At 42.7% G+C, this 23,809-nt stretch overlaps 2 protein-coding genes across 2 annotated transcripts in view; one reads left to right on the top strand and one right to left on the bottom strand.

Moving 5' to 3' along the window:
• PCTP (phosphatidylcholine transfer protein) overlaps window positions 1–2,164 on the bottom strand; it is an 86,567-nt gene extending 84,403 nt beyond the window's left edge. The window contains exon 1 of the mRNA XM_030534110.1: window positions 2,071–2,164. The gene's annotated coding sequence lies outside the window, so the exon portion shown is untranslated. The remainder of the gene's footprint in view (window positions 1–2,070) is intronic.
• The window catches only part of MMD (monocyte to macrophage differentiation associated), a 137,532-nt gene that overhangs the window by 10,611 nt on the left and 103,112 nt on the right, over window positions 1–23,809 (top strand). The window lies entirely within an intron of this gene.

The following is a 23,809-nucleotide window of genomic DNA, read 5'->3' as shown; positions in this document are numbered from 1 at the left end:
TATCAGAACAACCACGGAAATGCTGCCTTGAGCTGGAAGTTACACCTCCAGCTCTAAGGCTACGTCTTCACTACCCGCCGTATCGGCGGGTAGCAATCGATTGCTCAGGGATCGATATATCGCGTCTCATCTAGACACGATATATAGATCCCCGAACGCGCTTATATCGATTCCGGAACTCCACCAACCCCAATGGAGTTGTGGAGTCGACATGGGGAGCCGTGGACATCGATCCCGCACCATGAGGACGGTGAGTAATTCGATCTTAGATACTTCGACTTCAGCTATGTTATTCCCGTAGCTGAAGTTGCGTATCTGAGATTGATTTTCCCCCGTAGTGTAGACCAGCCCTTAGTGTAGACATGCCTTAAGGTCACTCACTGCAAAGCTTTCTCTCCAGCCTCAGCTCTTTAATTTGTTTATTGAGTGGTTCTATTTTGCCCCCTCTCCAATTTTTTCTAACAGCCTTGTTAACAGGGTAACACCAGAACTGCATGCAGTTTTCCAGTCTCAGTCTCACCAATGCTGTATATAGAGGTAAAATAAATAACAAATCACCCCCCTACTCCAACTCCTCTGATTATACATCCAAGGATTGCATTAGATCTTTTTGGCACAGCAGGACGTTGAGATCTTGTGTTCAGTTGCTTGCCCACTGTAACCCCTAAATCCTTTTCAGAGTAACTGCAATCACTCATTCCATAGGTTCTGCATTCTTTGTTCCCAGATGCAAGACCTTGCATTTGGCTGTGTTAACATGCATGTTATTTGAATACGCCCAACTGAACCAACTGATCAAGATGGCTCCAAATGATGGCCCTGTGCTCATTATTTATCACTGCGCCAACCTGTGTGTTATCATTGAGAATGAAGGGTCTTCATAAAACCCCTTGTTGAGCCATCTGACAATAGGTATGTGACAAACTGTAATAAAATACACTTTATGGTCTAGTGAATAGAGCACTGGACTGGCACTTCAGAAATCTGGATTTTATTAATAAATTGGTGAGTATAACTGGAGCGAGTCACCTGTCGTCTCCAAGCCTTACTTTCCCCATCTTTTAAAGAGCAGGAAATGATGTTTACTCATTTTGCACAAATGCTTTAATTTCTACAAGAGAAGAGGGCTAAATATGATCATGTATTAAATATCAAGACAATCATCCGAAGAGTCAGTCTCAACCTAACTGAAATAAAGCCATTCAGAGTTAATTCTGCCACTCTTATTAGCTGACCCTTCTGTGCCTAGGAACCATAAGGGTAGCAGATCAGTGTTTCATATTTCTTACCAGAACACCACAGCACAACCAGGAACACAGGCCCAAGTATGACAGCCTTAACACTGAATTTCCTTCCTCTCCCAGTTAGAGTCAGAACCTTAATGTTATTTTAATGCAGCCTTTCGTATCTAGTTTCCTTTTTTTAAACTGGACTAGAATAAAGTTGTTTCCATCTCTTTAGGGCACATCTAGGGGCACTTTGACAATACAAATATATTACAGTGGTCTACCGGTGAGTGTATTTTTATTTGATGGGTGGCGTGATATAGAAAGACAACATTATAATACTATCAAACAAAACTTCAGCACAATGTAAGGGCCTAAGCCATAAGGGTATATTGAGCCAACCCACAGCATACTGAGCATTCCAATAGAGGGGAAGAATTTCTGGTGGTTAGGGCACTTGTCTGTAACACTGGAGACCCAGATTCAAGTCTCTGCTCTGTCAGACTCCCTGTGACTCAGTTTCCTAGCCAATCAAATAAGTAAATAGTACTTTAACATCTCACAGGTGTGTTGTGAGAATACGGCTTTTAAAAGATTATGAAACAGTTGCTATGGTAGTTGGGGTCCCTTTTAAGTATCTAAAAGAGATAGATTGAATAGCAGTTAGAGGCCTCAGATGAGTTACAACAGCAGGCCCTATTGTTGGGCACAATACATATGCCTAGTAAGAGACTGTCCCTCCTCTGAAGAATTTAGGATCTAAACAGACAAGCCAAGCAAAGGAAATCTTGCTATCCTCATTTTACCGATGGTGAAATTGGGCAAACCAATTTGAGTGACTTACCTGAGGTCACACAGGAAGTTGTGGTAAAGCTGGGAATTCAACCTAGATTACCCAAGACCTAATCCAGTGGTTTAGTCACAGGACACCTGTAAAAGCTGGCCAACAAGAACTATTATCTCCTTAAGTTTAGCAGTAATTCTCTGAGCAACCAGAGGATTACGTCCTAAACCCCATATCCTATCAAAAGCCCTAGACAAGTGTTTGTTGTGAGGTTGCTACTGGAGTCTGTAGTCTCAGGGAGTTTCTCAGGCATGCTGATGAGTCATCTGATATAGAAGAAGTCAGAGACAGAAACTACGTATTGGCCTGCTCAGAAAGCAGTTGATGCTGGATGGTGGTTGCTATTTAAATCATCAGCAGAAGTGTCAATGTATCTGTGACATTTTTAAAAGATGGTTCAGGAGGCCAGAAGATGATTAATGATTCCTCCACTTATCCCTGCTAATTTTGGATTTGCAGTGTTTATAAAACAGGTGTTATTACATCCCCAGGTTCCATGGAAAAATGCTCCCAAAAAACTTGTGTGTGTTAACACTTTGAGGAATCTGAACCAGACCTTTATGATTTTAAGAACTACCAAATTGGCTCACTCATTTTAGACCATTTACTGAACACAGGAATAGTCTTACTTTTTATGCATTGTGCCGTTATGAGATATTTGTTAGATGGCATTGGTTTTATCCTTAAGTATTTGTATGTCCCATATCACAGTAATAACTGATCACCTTGCAAACATTAATGACTCGATACTCAAAACTCATATAAGGCTTTAAAATATTAACCCCTCATTTTTTACATGAGGAGCTTAGCAACAGAGAATAAACCAATTTTGCCTTCGCCTCTTCCTCCTCCATATAGAACCTGTGAGAGAGTTTGGAACTGAACTTTGATTTCTTGAGTCCAAGCCAAGTACCTTAACTGCAAGACCATCCTTCCTTTCTACACATAGTAGTGGCTATGAATACAGTGTTAGTCAGCCAGCAGCAAGGGTGCCCAGATAAATACAGGCATTATGGTACCAATAGTGCAGCTCATAGTAATTTGTGTGTGCACTAGCAGTACACACCATGACAGCTCAGTTCATTACAACAACAGAATGGTTTTTAGCATAGCCTTTGGGCTGGGATGTCAGATCTGACAGGAAGACTCTTGCATTATAACAACTGTGGATGTGAAAAAAAAAAGGTGTCCAGGAGAAGAAATATTTCTAATAAAGACACAAGTTCAGTCCACGTATGGCATTGTACACTGGGGCAGGAAACCATCAGTAGGTAACGTAGTGCTACCTGCCACAGGGAAGAGCTTTTGAACTAAGAGGGTACTCATTTGAGTGCATGTTACTCTGTTGCACAAAGATATTTCCACTGATGAATGCTGAAGCCTTTTGTACTCAAATGGCTCACACCTAGGCAGAAGGCCCTTCTTTCCAATAAGCTAACTGCAAGCTATTTCACCGTTGATACTAGATGTACCACACAGCCTATTGTTCTGGTATACATGTAAGATGCTGTTTCTACAGCCATTTTGAAAAACATATTTATCTCTGAAGCATTTCCAAAGAAAAGAGAAAAAAAATCCAGTTTCTCCAGATTTGCACTGGCACAGTGCCTGTGGAAAAGGTCAGTGAAAAATAAACACAATTCCTTTTAAGAGAGATGCGGTATTTACGGGAAAACATTGGGCTACATTGTTGTGGTTCTCTACATCAGTTTACTAAAATTTTAACTTAGGAAATAATTTTTAGCAGCAGTCAGACCATGTCTTGTATATCATATTCATCAATCCCCTCACCCCCACACACAGGCATACATTTTTCAGCCAACTCTACTGCTTTGTAGTTTTTAAATCCTAACATGTTCAAGAGGGAATAAGCATTCAAATGACCAATATCTGCCTTCACTTTCAAAAGCAAATAAGTGTGGTGAGTTTATACTAGGCTCAGAGTAGCAGTAATTAAGATCTAGGAAAGCAGATGATTTAAGGGAATTAAGACCCTCATTCACAAACTGCATAAGCACATATGTAACCTAAAGAATGTTAATAATTGTACCAACTTCAATAAGTCAATTTGTGTTTAAAATTATGCACATGGCTTCGCTGGATCAGAGTAAGTGAACTGCATATGGCAGAGAGAATATTGTGAGCTGCCACAGTATTCCATTTTGCAGAGTCACCAACCAGATATCAATAGATCATTAACAACATGCAATTGTTCCCTTATGGGAAAGACCTAGAGAAATGAAAGCAATAGCCTGTCTATACAACTTTTAAGCCAGCCTCTAGAATTCAGTAGAGTTGATATGATTCTCTATTAAGTCCTACAGGATGGTTTAGAAAGTCTATAGAAGAGATGTAATTCTTTATTACATTTTTTATTCTTTTAGAAGAATTCTTATGGAACACAAATTAAATCCTACAGAACCCTATTGATTCTATCCATATTAACCTCTACAGGGTTTTTCCCTAAGGCTAACAGCTTCTGAAAGCTGTCTCTCTCAAGTTAACTCATTTATGGGTGCCCCTTCTCCAGCCCCAGGACTCTGGAATGTTACAAGACTTTCTAGTAGTGTAACTTGCCATGCAGTCATTTAAGTTTAGTGTAAAAGCTATTATCCGAGTGACATCATAGATAGTTCAGTGGTTGAAAAGCGGCACTTGTTGCCATTCTCAGAAGTCGTTTGCATTGGTTTTCCAAGAAGCTAGTCGAAGGGTTATTGTATTTAAATGGCATATACAACTGACTTTGAAGTCCAGCTATTTTATCAGTATATATTTCCTTTTGTACCACTCCATTGTATGATTAAACCTGTTCACTTCAGATTAGTGCTACTTAGTGCAAAAGTTACAAAAATGGGACTTTAACTCCATGCAGCACTTAGGGTGCAAGAGTCAGCAGAGGATGTTAAAGGAGAACAACTGAGTAAGTATTCAGAAAGAGAAAACACACATCCACAACTATATTACTTTCCTTTCTCCTGTTATTAGATATTGATTGAAGGACACTGAAGAAAATACTGCCTCAGAAATCAACATTCTATCACATAGCAACAGTATGGAAAACTGCGATCTTTGGAGTTGCTACAGGCTTAAGTTGTCCTGAGAATTGCACGAGCATAAGAAGTCAGAAGTACTGACCTGAATAAGAATGACACCATTTTAGGCAGCTGGAATTTAATAGTGTGGTGTTTGAATAAGAGGTTTTCCAATTCTAGGAGAGTAAACATGAATAAGTTACTGTTTCTTGGCTGAAGCTGGGCTGTTAAAGGCAATCAGCAGCATTACACAGCACACTTTTGATAATGGAAGTAAATTCTGATACAGCCCCATTGGGTCTAGTTTCTTTTAAAAATGGGCCTGACCCAAGACATTCAGATCCAAACACCCTCATACACATCCAAATTATGTCACTTAGGTGCCTTTTCAATTTTTATATCCTAGTTCTTCTCTGCATCTCACACCTCTTCATTTTTCATTCTCTGAAGCACTATTAGATTAGCTAAATGCTAGATGACTCAGAAATCTGACTTCTGATGGGCCGATTATAGCTATAGTAGATCACATCAGTGGTTCTCAACCTGGGATACACATATGCAAAGGTCTTCCGGGAGGTACATCAACTCATCTAAATATTTGCCTAGTTTTACAACAGGCTATATAAAAACACTAGTACAAACTAAAATTTCATACAGACAATGACTTGTTTATACTATACACTGAAATGCAAGTACAGTATTTATATTCCAATTGATTTTATAATTATATGGTAAAAATGAGAAAGTGAGCAATTTTTCAGTAATAGTGTGCTGGGCACTTTTGTATTTTTGTCTGATTTTGTAAGTTTTTAAGTGAGGTGAAACTTGGGGTACACAAGACAAATCAGACTCCTGAAAGGGGTACAGTAGTCTGGAAAGGTTGAGAGTTATAGGTCTATTTTACGTAGGTTCTTCTCCACCTCCACTCCATCTCTTCCCCCAAACCTCTGCTCTGCTTCTTCTCGCCCCTGCTCTGCCTCTTTCCAGCTTCGCCCCCTGCCCCGAACAACACTGAGAGACGGTGGGGCAGCATGGAGCAGACTAGCGTTCCTGCTGCCGCTTCCCACCAGTGAGTGCAGGCCTGACTTCCACTGCCAGCACCAGGCTCCCCGCTAGCTCTCCAGGCCAGCCTAGCCCCCTCACCACCTCACCTCCCCTGGGCCGGCCTTGCGGCCCCCACATAACACACACAGAGCTGTCCCTAGTGTCCTTGCAAACACTGAAGTACATCCATAAATGTCATTCATATCCAGCAATCTCATTGATTTCACTCACATGAAGAGAGTTACGTGCATGTGTAATGGTAACTTATCTGGCCAGGCATGATATATAGTCACTGCAGAGTTTCCTTTCAATGGGTAGGTAGCTTCACCCATCAGCTAAAGAACAGAGCTCCCCTCTTCTTCCAGGAGTTCTAAGGAACCTAACAGAAGTTCTGATAACTTTTTCCCCTTTACACAAGGAGTGGGGCTCAAATATTTATCATTGGATTTCCTCCAGTGCCTTCTGGTTGTGATCTACATGCTGCTACAGGTCTCCTCAGTCTCCATCTTTTGAGATCAAAACACCACCTCTTGCTGGGAGATCTTTCCAGTCTTTTAAGCATTCCTCTAAGCCATTTCCAGTATCTCTGCCTGAGGAGACACTAAGACCCTCCTCAATTCCTAACTGTTCTGCACCAAGATTGCTTCTACTAACCCCCTTGAGAGCTCTCCTGGCTTACCTTGCTGTGCCTAGTTCCTTTACTACCTGGGAACCACAAGTACCAGAACGCCCTGGCTTCAGGCGGACTCTTAAAGGGTCAGTTCATCCTCTGACAACATGCTTAAATGTATGAAGGATTGGGGACTAAGGCCCAGATCCTCACAGGGAGCAAGGGATATAAATATCTATGAGGATCCGGGACAGAGTCATTTACAATGGTTACAGATAATAAGGAAGAGAAGCCAAAAAGCAAAGTTGAGTTAAAGCACTTCAGAGTGGGGCTGGGTGAAAGTATAACTGTGAGAGAGAAAATTTGCTAATTCATCTCACCTGGAAATCTGGTTTTGGCAAAATGTCAAGAGCCTAAAACCCTTTCGTGCACCAGCTGATCAAATTCTAGTGCAACATTCTTGGCATTTTCAAGGGTTCTCTGCATTCCCACCATAGAAGCCACCTCTGGAGGTAGAGAAAACACACAGAGAAATAGAGCAACTTCCACAGATACACACACACACACGTATTTATGATAGCAAACAACCAGGCACACAGCAGAGATGGAGGTGTCTACTTTGTGATAGGCTCCATCTGTTTATATATAAAAAGAATCTCTTCCTAGTCCTACACGCCAAGATCTTCAACTCCATGGTCAGGTGAAGGGTCAAGCTGAGGGATTAGCAGCCACAAGGGAGACAGCAGCTTCTGAGATATTAGTAAGACCAAGCCCTGTTATGTCTTGCATCAACATCTCTACAATTCAACCCTTTGCTTCCATCCCAATGGCTAAGGCAGTAGACCACAGGTCACATTCTATGCACACTGCTATTGTTTCATGCTCTCTGGTATCTTTGATGTCATCGCCCCCTCTAGCTGGCCACAACTCATCTCTTTCATCAGTGTCCCAAACTTCAGGCTCCCATAGTTCTAAGGCACTGGGTGGGCCAGACATAATGCAACAGCTGTTCAGAGTCCCTTGTGAAATGAATGGTGCTCTCAATCTATATCTTCTCGCACAAATGTTCATGTTAAACAAACAAGCAGAAAATACCTTTGTTGGCAGAAAGGCAGCATGCAAGGCCAGGGAGGAGTCTAGAGAGAGATCATAGGAGGCTCCAGGGTAAAGACAAAAGCCTCTTACTGGGGCTTGCTTCAGAAGTTTTCTTTTACCCGAATAACACAAACTTGGCAAAAGTTTCTGCTAGTTGCATTCCATTTCTATAGCTAAATCAAACACACAAACAAAGCTCCCACCCCTGAGCATAGTCAGCAAGATCCCAACACTCTGGCTCCTCTAGGCCTAACCCAGCTTCTCTTTGCATCACCTGATTAGGCTCAGTTGCCCCCAGCTGGGTGTGTCACCTGAATCCTTGTCAGGAGTTACCCTCAAATAATCCATCTCCTGCCTTACTTGCTGAAAGAATTATTTCTGATGACACCAGAAGAGCTGGATACCCTTTCTCAGACAGGCTGACCTATCTTCTCACCCTTAGGGTGTTCCATCTATGTCACGGCCCTCTAGGTTGGAAGAAAGCCTTTCAGTTGCATTTTATAGGAGCAGCCTATAAATAATCTTAGCAGGAAATCCAGAAGAGAGAAAAAATATTCATAACCAAACCTAGATGTTATAAAATGATGAATCCGTACCTCTGAGCTGATCGCCTTTTGAAAATCTCTGTTCTCTTGTGTGCTTCTTGGGGACCCAATCCTATAAACAAACTAGTTCTTGGAAAGGATGGAGGGAGCTCTGTTTTGGGACTAGCACCATAGAACCTGCAAAGTGCTGTTTAAGAAATCAGGAGGTGAGGGGACTCGGATCATCTTCTAGGAGACATCAGCACCCAAGTAGTTAGGGACAGTTTCCAAGGTCCTTAACTGAAGTCAATGGGGATTTTTTTTTCCTCCTCAATTAAGGGCCATGAATTTTGGCCTTTACATCTTGGGCCAGATCCTCAGTTGGTGTAAATCAGGCTAGTTCCTTTGATACTAGTAGAAGATTTGGCCCAACATTTGTAATTTGTTAAGCTCCGCAACAGGTATTTCTCCTTCCTCATCCCACTCCTGGGCCTTCCTTCCTCAACAGCTACAGTAATCCCAGTAACTGGAAATTGAAAATGTTTAACTAACATTGAGTCAGAAAATGGGGACACTCTAGTGTGAATTCCAGTGGTTCATTGAATTTCTTGATTTCAACACACACACACACACACACACACACACACACACACACACACACACACACACACACACACACCACTTGAACTAGTGAAAGAAAAAATATTGCTTCAAGATTTTACTTACCTTATGCTAGCTCCTAGAAGCTCCAGCCAATTTGAGGGCCCCATTTTACAAGTATATACCCCTAGACCCTGCCTCAAACAGTTTACAATCTAAATAGACATGGCAGGCAGAGCTAGAGGGGAAACAGAGGCACAGAGTCACAAGTCACACAACAGGTCAGTAGCAGAATGAGAAGAGAATCTAAGTCTCCATCCTGACTGCCAGTCCTGTTACTTGTCCACTACTTCATTCTGCCTCCCTAATGTACTAATAGGTTGCAAGATTCTGCTCTTGTTTACACCAGTGTGAATCTGGAGTAACTGTTGAAGTTGGCGAGTTACTCCAGATTCACACTGGCAATGTAGCTATGCCAGTTTACACCATCTGAGGATCTGGTCTTAGAAATAAGGTCAGAATCTTCCCCATGATTTTTAAACAATTCTAAGCACATGTAAATTGACCTTAACAGCTTCCACTGCAGAGGACCATGTGCACAAGCTGTTTTAAGACATTAGGAAAGCTGAAATAATGTTAGAGGATGTTTTGTTATTCCTTTACAATCATATTTCCATCCACAATATAACCTGATTTTACTTCCGCTCTAATCTCTTTGCATGATCTTTTGCGATGGTCAAAATGATGAATTACCCAGGCTTTGAGATATGTGTAATTCACCAGGCATGGAAAGTGAAGCAGCCACGAATGCTCAAAACTCCCAGGCATGCTCTGAAGATGCCATTATTGGCAATGGGGAACAATTGTCTGTCTGTACTCCATGCCAATAAATGTTTGCAGGAACCCCTAACCAACGGTACATCTGCATAGAGCCTGCAAGACTGATTTCATGTAGCCAGTTTCTCTCCTCTGATTTTTCAAATGTGCAGTAACAGTAATTTGAAAAGCACTGTATATATTATAATTGCACAAGGAAACAGGCCAGATTATGATAGAGCACGTCTCTTGAGTGATGTTGGCTGGGTCATACCCTGAAGGAGATTACAACATAAACCAGTAAAAAAACACACACTGTGTCTGTCATATGCCTTAGTTATTAGTCTGGGTTGCCTGCAGTTAATTAAGAGAGCAAGGAAAAAGTAGATTATATGATTCCTACAGAATCCAGCCAGATCTCATTAAATGGATAATGTACTCTCTCTTTTGGGGATAGAATATGATTTCACCTTGGTGTAAATATGGAATAACTCTTCTGAAAGTCATAGGTAACTCCATTGAAATTAGTGAAGTTATTCTGGACTGGTTTAAGGCCCCGATTCATCACTTACAAATCTGAATCCAAGTGCTTTGCTGAATTGGTGCCTGACTAAAATCAGAATTTGGCCATCTGCCTCTCTTTTGATGGATTTTTCTTAAATCTATTAAATGATCCATGGAGGCTTTCAAGCAAACAAATGAGTACAATGATAAGAAAATCTGTGTCACACAAAACTCACATCTTGCACAGCTTGTCTGTTTTACAAATTTTCCACATTAAGACCTTGATCCCTGTATAACCTATGAGGGAAGGTTTACAAAGGTTTGGAAAGAGATTTGTACTGCTGGAAGTCATTACTGTGTTGGCAGTGAGTACAGGGTGAGTTATTATCACTTAAGATGTAGAGCCAAATTTGGGTCTCCTTTACACTGGTGTAAACTTAAGTAACTTTCTTCAGTGCAGTCACTCCAGATTTAGACTGGTGTAAAGAACAGCAGAATTTGACCTAGGGACACTACTGAAATGAAAATGAGACCACAATGGGTCAAATTCTACAGTGTTACACCAGTGTAAGTCTAGAGTAACTGATTTTAATGGAGTTACTCCAGATTTACACCCCCAGCTTAACTACGCAGAATCTTGGCCTTCTGTGTGACAGAAGTGATAAATATGTCCATAACATGGAAGGATATGCCTGAGGGCATTCTGAGCCAAAAAATTAAAAATTCTGCTCCAAAAAAATTCCGCACACAATATTTTAAAATTCTGCAAAATTCTACATATTTTATTTCTCAAATAAATGTGAATGCTCCAGCATGGCATTGTGGAGCACAGAGATGAGTCATCACTTTGCAGTTCCCCCTGGGACATGGACTCATCTGTGAGGCTGCACCCAACTCTGACACTGTGCAAGGACCAGGCCTGCCCCAGAAATACCCCAGGGCCTTGCCCATCTGTTCCCCGCTCTGGTTTTGAACCTGCGTCCTTCACTCCCGTCCCTGTTATTCCTTAGTTGTCCCCCATATTCAGGTGGATCCTGGTCCAGTAGTTCCTCCTGCAAGTCTGGGGGAGGGACTTTTAGACTCAGGTGAGTGCCTTGCCCATCTGTGCCAGGTGCACCAGGTATGGGCAGGCAGGCTCAGCAAGGCAGGATTCAAGTGTGGAGGGGCTTAGTAGGGGGAATCCAGGTGTGGGTTGAGAGGGTTCCGTGTGGGGCAGTTTGGGTGTGGGTAGCTCACTGGGAGATCTGGGTGCAGGGGGGATCTGGATGCATGGGGGCTTGTTGTGGGGTTCTGGGTGTAACAGTAATGGGACTCTGCAAGGGGCTCCAGGGGAAGGCAATTGGGGCTCAGTGAAGTAGAGTCTCAGTGTGTGGGGGGGGTAGAGCTTGGAAGGGGAGTTGGGTGTGAGGGATTCAGTGGGGAGTCCAGATGCTGGGGGAGCGGAGCTCAGTGGGGCAGCGATCCAGGTGCAGCTGTTTGGGGCTCAGTGGGGTGGGGTTCTGGGTGCAGGTGGCTCATTGGGTGGTCTAGGTGCAGAAGGAGTGGGGCTTGCTGGGGGTGGTGTTCTGAGTGTGGGGGGTAAGGTGCAGCAGGAGGATCAAGGCCTCAGGGAGTCTGGATGCATGGGCGTTGGGTGGACAGGGGAGCAGCTCCCTGTACAGGGATCCCTCCCCCTGCAGCTGAGGAGAGATGGATGCTGGAAGCGGGAGGTGGGAGGAGGGACTTTGCAGACCTTCCCTCAGCCAGAGAAGGGTCTGACTCAGCCCTGGATGCTGTGCAGGGGAAGAGGAAGTCCCAGCTGGGCTGGGGAGGACAGGACTAGCATCTGAGCCTGCTGCAGGGTAGGAACCACCAGCCAGGTCTTCCCCACCCCACATCCTGCCCCACAGTGATTTATCTCTCTGCCAGCTGCCCTGGGCACCTGAAACATAGTGCTGGGGTGGGCTGCCTGACCACTCTTGTGGCTGCCTTTGCTTTCCCGTCAGAAAGTCATTTTTCTGCGGGGAAGCAAAGAAATCTGCGGGGGATGTAAATTCTGAGCATGCACAGTGGCACAGAATTCCCCTAGGAGTAAAGATGTTGTGTCTTTGAATAGTCTAAATAAAACAAAAGCTCCGGCCTATAACAAAAACTTTCATTCAGCACTGACATTTTCAAGAGTGAAATTGAGAGTCTGATTTTTATTGACAGTAAGATCACTTGAGATCACTCTGGTGGTGTAAAGATACCTTAACGTGAGTGGAAACATAACTCATACCTACCTCATGGCCTTGCTGTGCTGCCAGTGTAGTGTGGAGTAACTTTAAACATAAATGAGACTCAGGCCCTGAGTATCTATATGAAACCTCCAACATACTTCATTCCAGTGTGGGAGACTGTTTGGCAGGGATAGATTTTTCTCCCTGTTTAGTGAGTGGTCTTTTATTATCAGTAGCATTTTCATAACAAAATCCATGATGAAGGATTATTCCGATTCAGAATTTTGGTTTTAAAAACAGCAGTAATGGCGGATTTTGACTCAAACACCTTAACTCTCCAGGTGTTTTTTATGAAGTGAATCAGCTCCATTGATGCAATACACACAGTTGACTATACCAACCCTGAGAGGTAAGGGCCTGATTCTGTACCACTGATGTCAATGGAAAATTCTCCCCATGGGAGCAAGAGCAGGTACTAAAGTAAGTGTTGGGTCTGTACTGCTATACAGTATATTGCTTAACGTTTTCCAAATGCTGTTTCATATCTATTGTTAGCCACCTGAATAACAACAGTTGTTCAAGGGCAAATTGAATGAGAATGGCATGGAGACCACTGAAGTGCTATCCCCTATGCTCTATTTGCCCATAGAGAAAGACAATGAAAAAGTGATTTCCGCTTTACTGCTTATGGATGGAATTTTCAAAGAGACCTCTTTTAATAATATGCCCAAATCAGTACCATTGAGCAAAGCCTTATTTTGCTATCTGTACAGTTGCCTTTCACCCCCTTTTCATATCCTGGACCAAGAGGAAAATTGTTCCCTTGATCATCATAAAACCTAACTCGTCATGTACGTTTGGAATTGGACCTGACAGACACAGGGATGTTCATCCTGTTCCTGGTTCTGTGAGTTCAAAGTGCCTTGCCTGCAGCTCCCACAGCTGATCAGCATTGCTCAGCATCCCACACGCCCATCTCTGTAGCAAGCATAGCGCTATACTTCCAAAAAGAGGTGAAAGTTCCTTTACATTCTTGTATCACAAAGCTAGCACACAATGGAACTGGAGCTTGCTTTCCAACCCCCGGAACACATGAGGAACTACATTTTAATGAGAGCTATATAGGAATTAAAGTTTCAGCCTAGAGATCATGAATTTCACCCAGCACACTACGTGATATACAGGATTCTGCTCAAAGAACCGCACCCCTCCCAGCTTTCTAATTAGTTGGGAAATCACAGTCTATTGCCAGCTCTCAAAGCATGCTGCATAAGTTGTTGTCCACAGACTGGGCAGGATGTTTAAGGAGGAGAAGCTCTGAGCTCACATCGACAAATGATATCATTACAAAAACAAACAAATACAAAGCAAAAGAGCCCTCGAGAAACTCTGCTCCCTTGTTTTGCTTGTGTATCACAAAGCTAAACACAGTATTTTCCCATTCTTGGGCCTGGATCAATTTGTGACAGTACAATTGGAGGCCAATGCTTGAATTGCATTGTCTTGTGAGGCTTACCAAGGAAATTGGGTTGGTCAGCAATTGTAAATATCCTCCTGGTAATTCAATTTGTTTTTTCTGAAGTGGGCTTTCAGCAGTTAGTGAGTTATGGGACACCCTGGCACCAGGTTTTTGGTGGGAAAGATCAGCTGCTTAGATAAGGATGGGAGTAGACGCCACCTACAGACATGCCACACACAAAAATCTGATTTATCCATTAACCGCTTTGAAGGCTGGTGAGTGTGACTACAACAATAGGCTTTTGACAATAAAATGCGCAATTGGCAGGAAAAGTGCTTTCCCTTTGCTCTGCAATTATAATGTGCATGTTCTTGGAATTATTAAATGCTTGCAAATCCTGCAGAGGCTGCCAGAGGAAAAATGAAATAAATGTACCCACTAGAGTAACTGCACACTGACGTGGTCATTTCCTCTTGGGACCTAACATTCCTATCAACGTGAAATGCAATTAGTTTCAATGTGCCGTGACTGCATTTGAGGGGTTTTGATATAGTTTTTCATGCAAATTGCAACTCCAGTACACTTCCCAGAAAGATAAATTATACACTTACAGAATTCTACCTATGGTGTATTATTTGTAAATTGCCTTTTGCTGGGCCTCTTCCTTGGACTTTCATTTCTATAGTTTCTTTCATCTAAGGATCTCAAAGTGCTTTTCAATTAATTAATATACTTAGACAAAATGGGTATAGTAGCCCATTGCAAAGATAAGTAAATTGAGGCACACCAGGGCACATCCTCAGCTGGTGTAAACTATCATAGCTCCACTGACTTCAAGGAAGACCCAGGATCACAAAGAGTCAGGGCTTAACACCCGGACTCTCTATAAGCCAGGTCCTCAGCTGAGGTTTACCCCAGCTTGCGAAACGGCCAATTGACAACTACCTTTCTCTGAGTAGTTCCATTGAAGCCAATGGGCCTAAATGCAGAGTAAAGTACTCCTGATCATGAGCAAGGGTGTCAAAAACCTGACGCTAAACAAGTTGGAGATGGAGCTAGGAACAGAACCCAGGGACAGAATCATAGAAGCATAGGACTGGAAGGGACCTCGGTAGGTCGTCTAGACTAGTCCCCTGCACTGAGGCAGGGTTCTAGCTGAGGCCTTATCAGTGCTGAATAGAGTGCTAGAATTACATCTCGTGTCTTGCTTACAATACACCTACTAATATATCCCAGAATGTTGTTTGCTTTTTTTTTGCAACATAGTTGCATTGTTACCTCATATTTCGTTTGTGATCAACTGTAACCCCAAGATCCTTTCCACAGTACTCCTTCCTAGGCTGTCATTTCTTATTTTGTATTTGTGCAACTGATTATTCCTTCCTAAGTGTAGAACTCTGCATTTATCTTTATTGAATTTCATCCTATTTATTTCAGACCATTTCTCCCGGTTTGTCAAGGTCATTTTGAATTCTAATCCTGTCCACCAAAGTGCTTGCAACCCCTCCCAGCTTGGTATCGTCTGCAAGGTTTATAAGTGTTTTCTGCATGCCCTTATCCAAATAATTTTTGAAGATATTGAATAGAACTGGACCCAGGATGGATCGCTGCAGGACCCTATATGATATGACCTTTCAGCTTGGTTTGTCAAAAAGCATGGATCCTGCACTGCTCTTCAATATTGTGCTACACGTTATGAACACAAGGCTATAAGAGGAGCTCAAAGGGGGAGGGGCTATTCATCACCACTCTAACTGCAGCCCTCTCCTTGTAGGAGCAGCAACAGAGGCCATTGTATTCTGCTATGCCTGCCGCAGATCTCTGAGTTTTACATGGCACTGCTGCATGTCCCTATCATAGCCCTTCCCCTCCATTCCCCAAGCAAGTTCCTGTGGCTGGAACGGCGCCGTGCCTGCAAAGCCCCCTCTCCCCGCAGACCCAGGAGATCCGCCTTCTCTCTTGTACTCCAGGCAGGAGCATGTTTGCTGCGTGGAGCTGGCATGCTCAGCTGGGCAGTTGCTATGTGAGCTCTCCAAACCTAGCAAACAGGAAGAGAAAGTTCAAAACTTCCCAGGGCTTTAACAGGGACAGGGGCTTTCACCTGAATACCTGGCTGCAGAGCAGTGGAGTTCAAAACAGGGACCAGAGTGGACACAACAGATACCTCCTGGAGGCCACTTAGGTCAATGCAGTGTTTACACTGATATAGTGTCACTCTGAGCCTCTCATTGAGGTGGTTTCATTATGTTGGCCTAGCAGGCAAGTTAAAGCAGCAGGAGAAGCATTGCAGTGTATATACCTCATTAGTTGAGGGCAACATCAACGGCCTTATGTTGACAAAGCTGCACAGCATAGACATGGCATTAGTGATTTATCCCCAGTCACACAGAGTCTGTGACAGGGAGGTGAACCCAGGTCTCCTACAACCCCAGTTAGCATTTGAACCACTAGACCATCCTTCCCAGCCCTTAAACTTCTGCTTTATCAAGCAGCTAACAATACCACCTCTTTTCTAATACTCTGATGTTACTTTGGCTGTGAGACAAATGGTATCGTTTTCCTATTCCTGTTTCTCTGCTATTGGACTAAATATCGTTTACCTTCATATTAGTAAAGCCTGTGAGTGGCTCCGTGTTCGTTGTAGGGAAGGGCACACCAAAAATAACACAACATTCACCAGAGAAAAGACATCTGGGTTTGTATGGAACCGACTCACAGTAGCACGGATTTCTACTAATGATTTTCTTTCCAAAATGCAGTGTAAGCAGGCTTCACTCAGATGGGTAGGGCAACAAATCAGTTCTAATGAACTTACCATAAAGATAAAATGTGAGTAAATCATGTCCAAGAAAAATCACTATAATTCTTTAATTCATCATCCCGTGCTGCTGAATGAATTATTACCATCCTAGACTTGCTTGCTAATTCCAGACCAAGTTCTGAGTCCGAGGAAGTCAATGGCATAATTCCCACTGATTTCCATTGGGCACATGAACTGCACTTTGACACTGTTTTAACACCGAGAAAGCTTCCTAAAGGAATCTCTCTCCTGTGCCTTGTCAGACAAACTTAAGCCTTTTCTACACTACAAAAGTTGCCCGTTGGTAAGCATGGATGTCAGACCACAAATGATATGTGTCACAAACTACGTCGGCTCTATAGTGCCCTGCACTGACTTAGTGTGGTGCTGCAGACACTCTCTACCTCAGTTTCCCTTCTCTCCGGGCCCCTCAACAACTCCACACAATCCAAAATTCCTCTGCTGGGGTTCTGCTTTATTAAATTCAAATAAACTTGAAATAAAGTCACTCCCCTTGGACCCAGGGAGTTGCACTGCCCTCCTCCTATGAACCTGTGGACTCTGGGATCCAGGAACCGCATGCCAATCTGTAAGTGTAGACAAGGTCAAACGGCTTTCAGCACCATAGTTCAAAACATGCTTGGGAAACGTTTACCTAGTGAGGACTAAATTTTCAATAATTTTTCTCTTAGTTTATAGATGAAGATGCTAATGAGCCCAAGGTTCAGATCTGCTCTACATTAGAGCAGTCTGAATCCAGAGAGCAAGCCAAATTCTACTTTTCATTATATTGGAGTAAATATATAGTAACACCATTACAATCAGTGACATTACTCCTAATTTATACTGGCATCTCCACTGGAGTCAACTGAGTTGCTCCAGTTTTACACTAGCATAACCAAGAGCAGAATATGAACAGTCTTTAACATGCATTGTTTCTTGTTCAATACATACTGCATGGGTGGCTGGAATCTCCTAGGATTTTATGGTTATTACTTTGAACAAATTGCTACACCACCTGGTGCTTCAGGTGATCCAAAAATTCTTCAAGAGGCCTCTTCAGTACTTTTGGAAGAGTTTCAGTATGATACCACTGCACATCTGCCAGTGTCTTGACACCAAAGAAGCAGTAAGTAACTCTGGCACAAGACCTATGACAGGAACTATAGAAGGACTCGCTGGCTCTTTAATCTCTTGGAAAAATGTCAGACAGCAAAACTATTGGCCTGAACTCAGCATATAAACAATATGTCAACATCAAGGGCCCAATCCTGCTTCCAATGAACTGAAGAGGAGTTTTGCTATTGAGTTCAATGTGTGCAGGGTCAAACCCACATACAATAAACAAGTCCAAGCTGAAGTGCCAAAAATCGAAAGGCAGAGGTGAAACAGATGATATAACCTCTTCAAGTTTTAATAATATATTGTGCCATATAGAGACTGTCTTTGTTTTTCCATGGACCCCCACTTAAAATCTAGGTCTGAACACTCACTATGGAGCTTTGGGGAAGTATGTTTCCAAATCCAGAAGTATTTCACAGGGAGAAAAAAATCTGTTAGTCTAAGGACAGGAACCAAGCCAAACAGAACAGGAGTGAGGAAGATTCTACAGTCCTCGATTTGCTATTACCTCACCTTTCTTGACTCTCTAATATCCTGGGACCAACATGGCTACAATACCCCTGCAAATATCAGTACATTGTTCATCTCTTACTTGATTTTCTGAATACAAGATCAAATGTGAAATATGCCCCTGTGCAGAGTTACGCATGGGCCTTGGGCTGCCTTATAGCGGAGTAGTGAATTTCACCCCAAATTATTTGAAAAGGATCATTCAGGCATTCAAAGCTGGAGCCCCTCGAAAGTGGATGGGAATTACTCACATCCTACAGGAAGCAAATGATGCCCTGGATCTGATACTGTGCTGATGGCTGTTATGTGGATAATAGACATATACAAAATATACAAGGGACAGAGAGATAAAGAATGAGCATACCATAGATCCTTTAAAAAGCTGCGTCTGATTCAAAAGGCAGAAATCTATTGTTTGTATATAGCGTGGAGTCTTTTCCCAAGAGGATATCCTGTCTGAGATTATGTGTCAGTTTGCTCTTTACGTTCTGAAGGGAATGGCTAGTCAAAGTGAAAAGAACCAAAACTGCACTGCAAAAGCAGTGATTTATTTGTAGGTATGAAAGGGGATAGAAAAGCCAAAGTTCTTGGCCCCTCTAAACACGTTTCCTAGTTTTATACATTGAAATCTACATTTTCAGTGTAATTGGCCATGCTTTTGCCACGACCGCACAGGAAAATTGCTTCACATGTGCATGGTAATGAATATTTAAATGTACAAGTCCTTATTTACACTCCTAGTTGTGGTAAACCTACATGTAAATATAATCACACAACTGCAGTAAATGCACATGCAAATAAGTTTTTTGAGGGGCTGGGGTTGCTTTTTATTTATTTGTGCTAAGAGGCCTCTGCACACTGAAAACTCTGCCTTCAAATAACATCACAGCCGGACAGTCAATTTCTCTATAAGTTGCATTATTATCCTTTGGTAAATATAGTAGGACAAACTATTTCCTCTAATGCACTGATCTGAGGTATTTGTGTAGTATTGCAGGTTTGAATTATTTCACCTTTTTGGTCCTATTAGACTCACAAACACACAAAAAAGGAAGATAAGGTACCATAAAACCAGACATTATTTTACATGCAGAATTCAAAGACGGAGAAAATAAACTTTGTTTCCTGCTCAAGGATTCAGATGCCTCTGTCAAGAACAATTCTGCAACGCAAGATATACTAGTTTATTTCAGCAATAACAGAAGGGGATGCTCTTTTACAAGACAATCTGGTTCTCCTAAGGATAAGCTGAGATCAAAGGTGGGGTAATGTCTACCAATGAGATAACTGGATCATTGCCTATATAAATGCTTTGCCCATCCTATGATCACTATTATGCTGTAAATGAGAAAGAAGCAGCAAGGTTGTAAAATGCATTGAAAATTGCTTTCGACAACTTTTAGAATTGCTACTAATAATGGCAAGTAACAGCCAGCAGGACAGGATAATAGGTCCCAGTGGCATGCTTTTCTGAGACATCACCAGAAATTTAAATATACAGTTAAGCAGCCCCATGGAAGAGACACAAAGCAAAATGCCACTTCCCATCTGGTTGCTCTCCAGTATCATCACAGTGAAGGAGCCAGCGCTGAAAAGCTGTAGTGGTTCTAAATTTGGTACAAAACCCAGCAGTAATGCTACTTAATGCACTGTTTAAATCCTACCTCACCAAGAGTTCCAAAACAGATATAGTGCTCCTTGGGAAAACGGCATATAATTAGCCCCAACTAAGTCAATTTCAGCACTGCTAAATAGGTCCTGGCTCCAATTAGGGCAATGAAGCTTTGAGCACTGTATGTGTAGAATACTCCACTTCAGGGCTAGGGAAGCATTGTAGAAATCCCTTAGCAGCACTTGTCCCTTAGCACGTTTAGCAACAAACTAGCTATAGGCCTGGAACTGTTGTAATCAAAGTCAACATCAAAGCACCCGCAGAATTCAGTGGTAGAAGGATTGGACTGTGGGGAATAGCCCATAGAATTATGTGACCTATCAAGTTTCATAGTCAAGTTCGTGGAGCATGTGGACTCCTGACTCTACAAATCAGCAACAGTGCTCTGGAGGTCCAGCCTCTGGAGCTTTGACTGGCTGGGGATGAGCAGAGCAGAGGAGCTGGCCTCTCCATTCCTCAGAGCCATAGTTGGCTAGAAAACTGACAGGAAATCCCACCTCTACTTCCTGCAGCCAGTTCTCCTCCGACACAGGAGGATAGGTCTGGAATTTTGTAGCAGAGATGGCATGGGCTGCAGGAAATGGCATATGCCCTTTGCTGGGATACAGCAGGCGGAGAACTTGAGCTTGGGACTGGGGAACAGACCCAGGGAACAACCTGAGTGCATAGTTCCACTAGCCCGCACCACACTTAAGCCATTAGCCACATGCTAATAAAGGCATTGGGGCAGATATGTCAATTGTCATTCCGGGCGGAATTCCTGCCTCCCTAAAGGTTGCAAGAGTCTAGAACAACCTAGCAGAGAAGGGAGCTCCCACCAAAGCTTATCACTAGCTAGGGTTACATTCTTTTTAAACTTTAGTGTCTTTATAATTATAAGAAGCTAGAGTGAAAAATGTCAGTAAACAGTGATCAACTGAAGTAGCCTTATATGGGGGGGAGCACAAATCATAATTATTTGTCTTAATTAAACATCTGTTTGCGGAGTTGTGGGAGCTGGACGAAAAAAGTTTAAAAGCCCTGCTAGAAAACAAACCATGTTATTATAGCACTTCTGTAAGCATGGAGATCTGGGAGCCCTAATATCAACATCAGTCAGTCTATAGGGCTTTGCCTCTGATTTCAACAAACTTTGGATCAGGCTCACAGTCCCTCCACTTTACAAAGATTGGTCCACAAAGAGAGAGACACCCCAACCTCTCCCGCTGCATCCAATCTCACACTGCTAGCACCCTCTCCGATGTTTCCCCTTGGTTGTCCTGCCAACATCTGAAAACACAACCTCTCTTCTTACCAGGGCTGATTGAAATTTTTTGTCAAAACTTGCACAATGCAAAACTAGGTTGCTGACTAAATGGAAATTTTCAGGAGATGTCTCATAGGAAAATTTCAACTTTTCATCAAAAAACTGAAGATAGAAAAGTTTCTGGCCAGAACCTGAAAATCTTTAGTTTGGGGGAAAATGTTGGTTTCCAGTTTCAATTGCCATCCATTGCAATATACAGTATGTCCTGCACTTCCTTAAAAATGCTCCAAATTTCCCAAGGGTTTTATATACATAATATACAAATATATTTATATATATATAATTGTAGCTTCTGAACATTTCTTGTATTTCAGGAAGTATGAGCTTTTTGCACTAACATTCACAGATCTTAAAGTAAATTATTTATTAATAGTGATGATAAAAATTTTTCACATAATGTCTTTCATCTGAAGAGCACAAAGCAATTGAACAATACAAATTAAGCACAAAGCTGCTATTCTGCATAACCAGTGTCTTCTAGATATCTCTAAATGACAAGTATTTAAGCAGGAGAAAATGCAGCGCTCATTTATTTTATATTTATTTATTTAATTGTGAAACAGATGCAGGGATTTTCATCTACCTTAAGGTTTTATATTTCGACCCATCACCCCAGTATCTGAGCACCTCTCATAAAATTGATACCAGTAGCAAAGTCCCTAAGGGACTCTATGAAATCTCTGGTACTTCTTACTTTGGGGGTATAAACTCTGCCTGGGGAAGGATATTGTACTCTAACTATAGTTAGTGGGATGCCTTTGGTTTTTGATCACTCTTTTCACTGTGACTTATTCAAAGGCTTGACGATAACTGAAGATAGAATCTTTAAAACAGATAAACATTAGTAGATGCCACAGATGTCAGTAGCACAAGAACTGCACATGCAGGGTTGACTGTGGGTGACTTCACCCTTGGCTATGGGTGTGTGAATAATTTTGGGGGCGGGGGCACTAGGAGGGACAGGAAACAGGGGGAGATCAGGAACTGCCCCCCCCACACACACAATGCTGAGGGGTCTGTGAGCCTGGGAAAACATCAAAGGAAGGGCTGGAAGGCAGTACGCCTGGGTTCTGTTCCCGGCTTTGGGTGGGGAGTGTAATCTAATACATGTAACTAAAAGCTGTGCCAATTCTTCACCATATTAATTTGTTTGTATGTCGTATCCCAGTGCCCTAGCCTTTTTCTGTTTGAGTCTTTAAACTCCAAGTCCTCCAGGCAAGGATGTCTCTCTGTTTATAAAACAGCCAGCACAATGGGGCCTTGTCCCACTTGAGGCCTTTGGATGTGCCCATAATATAAATATTTACTAATTGTAATAAGGAGCAGGGAAATTGGCTTTTCTTAGCAGTTTCTTGGAGAGAGGGGGAAAGGCTTAGTGATGTAGAATTTGTTTGAGAAGGAGGCTGCTGATCCAAAAAAGCATCAAGACAAACAGACAAAGGTTATGCAGAAAGTACTGCAGTACCGCTAATTTCCTCCCCAGCTTTTGTAATCACTCCAATGTCTGTCCCAGCTGTGGAACACATGCTGCAAAGAAAGGAAGCAAAACAGCAGGAATTCATTTTTAGGTTTAAAAGCTTAAACCCTCCCAAGGCGAATATTCCAAGTTGAGAATGAAGCAGATTTCATCCTCCTTGCCACAACAGCAAATTTTAATGCATTACCCAGTAAAACAGAAAAGAAAAGGAGAATATGGTAACATTTGTTTAAAAATCACCCTTATTCTGAAAAGTGGCTGTATTTGGCACCTTCTCTTGCCTCAGAGCTGCTCCCTGGGCGGATTCAGAGTATGATCTCCCTGCGTTAGCGATCCAAACAAATTGCTATTGCTTTTAACTCCTGTTAGCCCTGCAAATCAGTCACAGCTGTGGGAGAGTGAGCTGGATTCTATTCTGGCTCTTGGCTCAGCAGAAATGTTAATGACACTAGAGACAGTGGGTGGGATTGACGAAGGGACTTAGGTCTTGCAATGCTAGATGTCCTGGCTCCTAGAAAATCACAGAACAAAGCTGCAGTTCACAGAAGCTGAGTTAGATGCTTGGGTGAATGGGGAGAGAGAGAGAAGCACCTTAGAACGTGATCCACAAAAGCCAGCACCCTGGGTGGGGAGCCACCTAAGCTAGCCAATGGGGAAATGCTGGTGACAAGGATGTGTCATAAGCCCCGCGCTGTCTCAGAGATAAGCACCTAAGTCCAGGCTGCAGGAAGGTGCCTAGCTCTGTTTAGGGACCCACAAATGGGAACTGGCCATCTGGAGTCAGAGAGCTTTGGTGCCTAAAGCATTTCTTGTAGGAATGAGTTAGGTGCCTGCCTCACTCCACACAAAACAGCCCAACAAGGAGGTGGTGGGGCCCACCTTATAACTTTTAGCTGTGTGGGTAGAGCACTCACCTGGGATGTAGGAAGCCCAGGTTCAACTGCCTCCTCTCTGCTAAGGGAGAGAAAGC

The sequence above is a fragment of the Gopherus evgoodei genome, chromosome 15 (assembly GCF_007399415.2).
Source record: "Gopherus evgoodei ecotype Sinaloan lineage chromosome 15, rGopEvg1_v1.p, whole genome shotgun sequence".
Classification (NCBI taxonomy): Eukaryota; Metazoa; Chordata; order Testudines; family Testudinidae; genus Gopherus; species Gopherus evgoodei.
The sequence above is the reverse complement of the archived record's forward strand: the minus strand, read 5'-3'. Positions and strand labels throughout refer to the sequence as shown.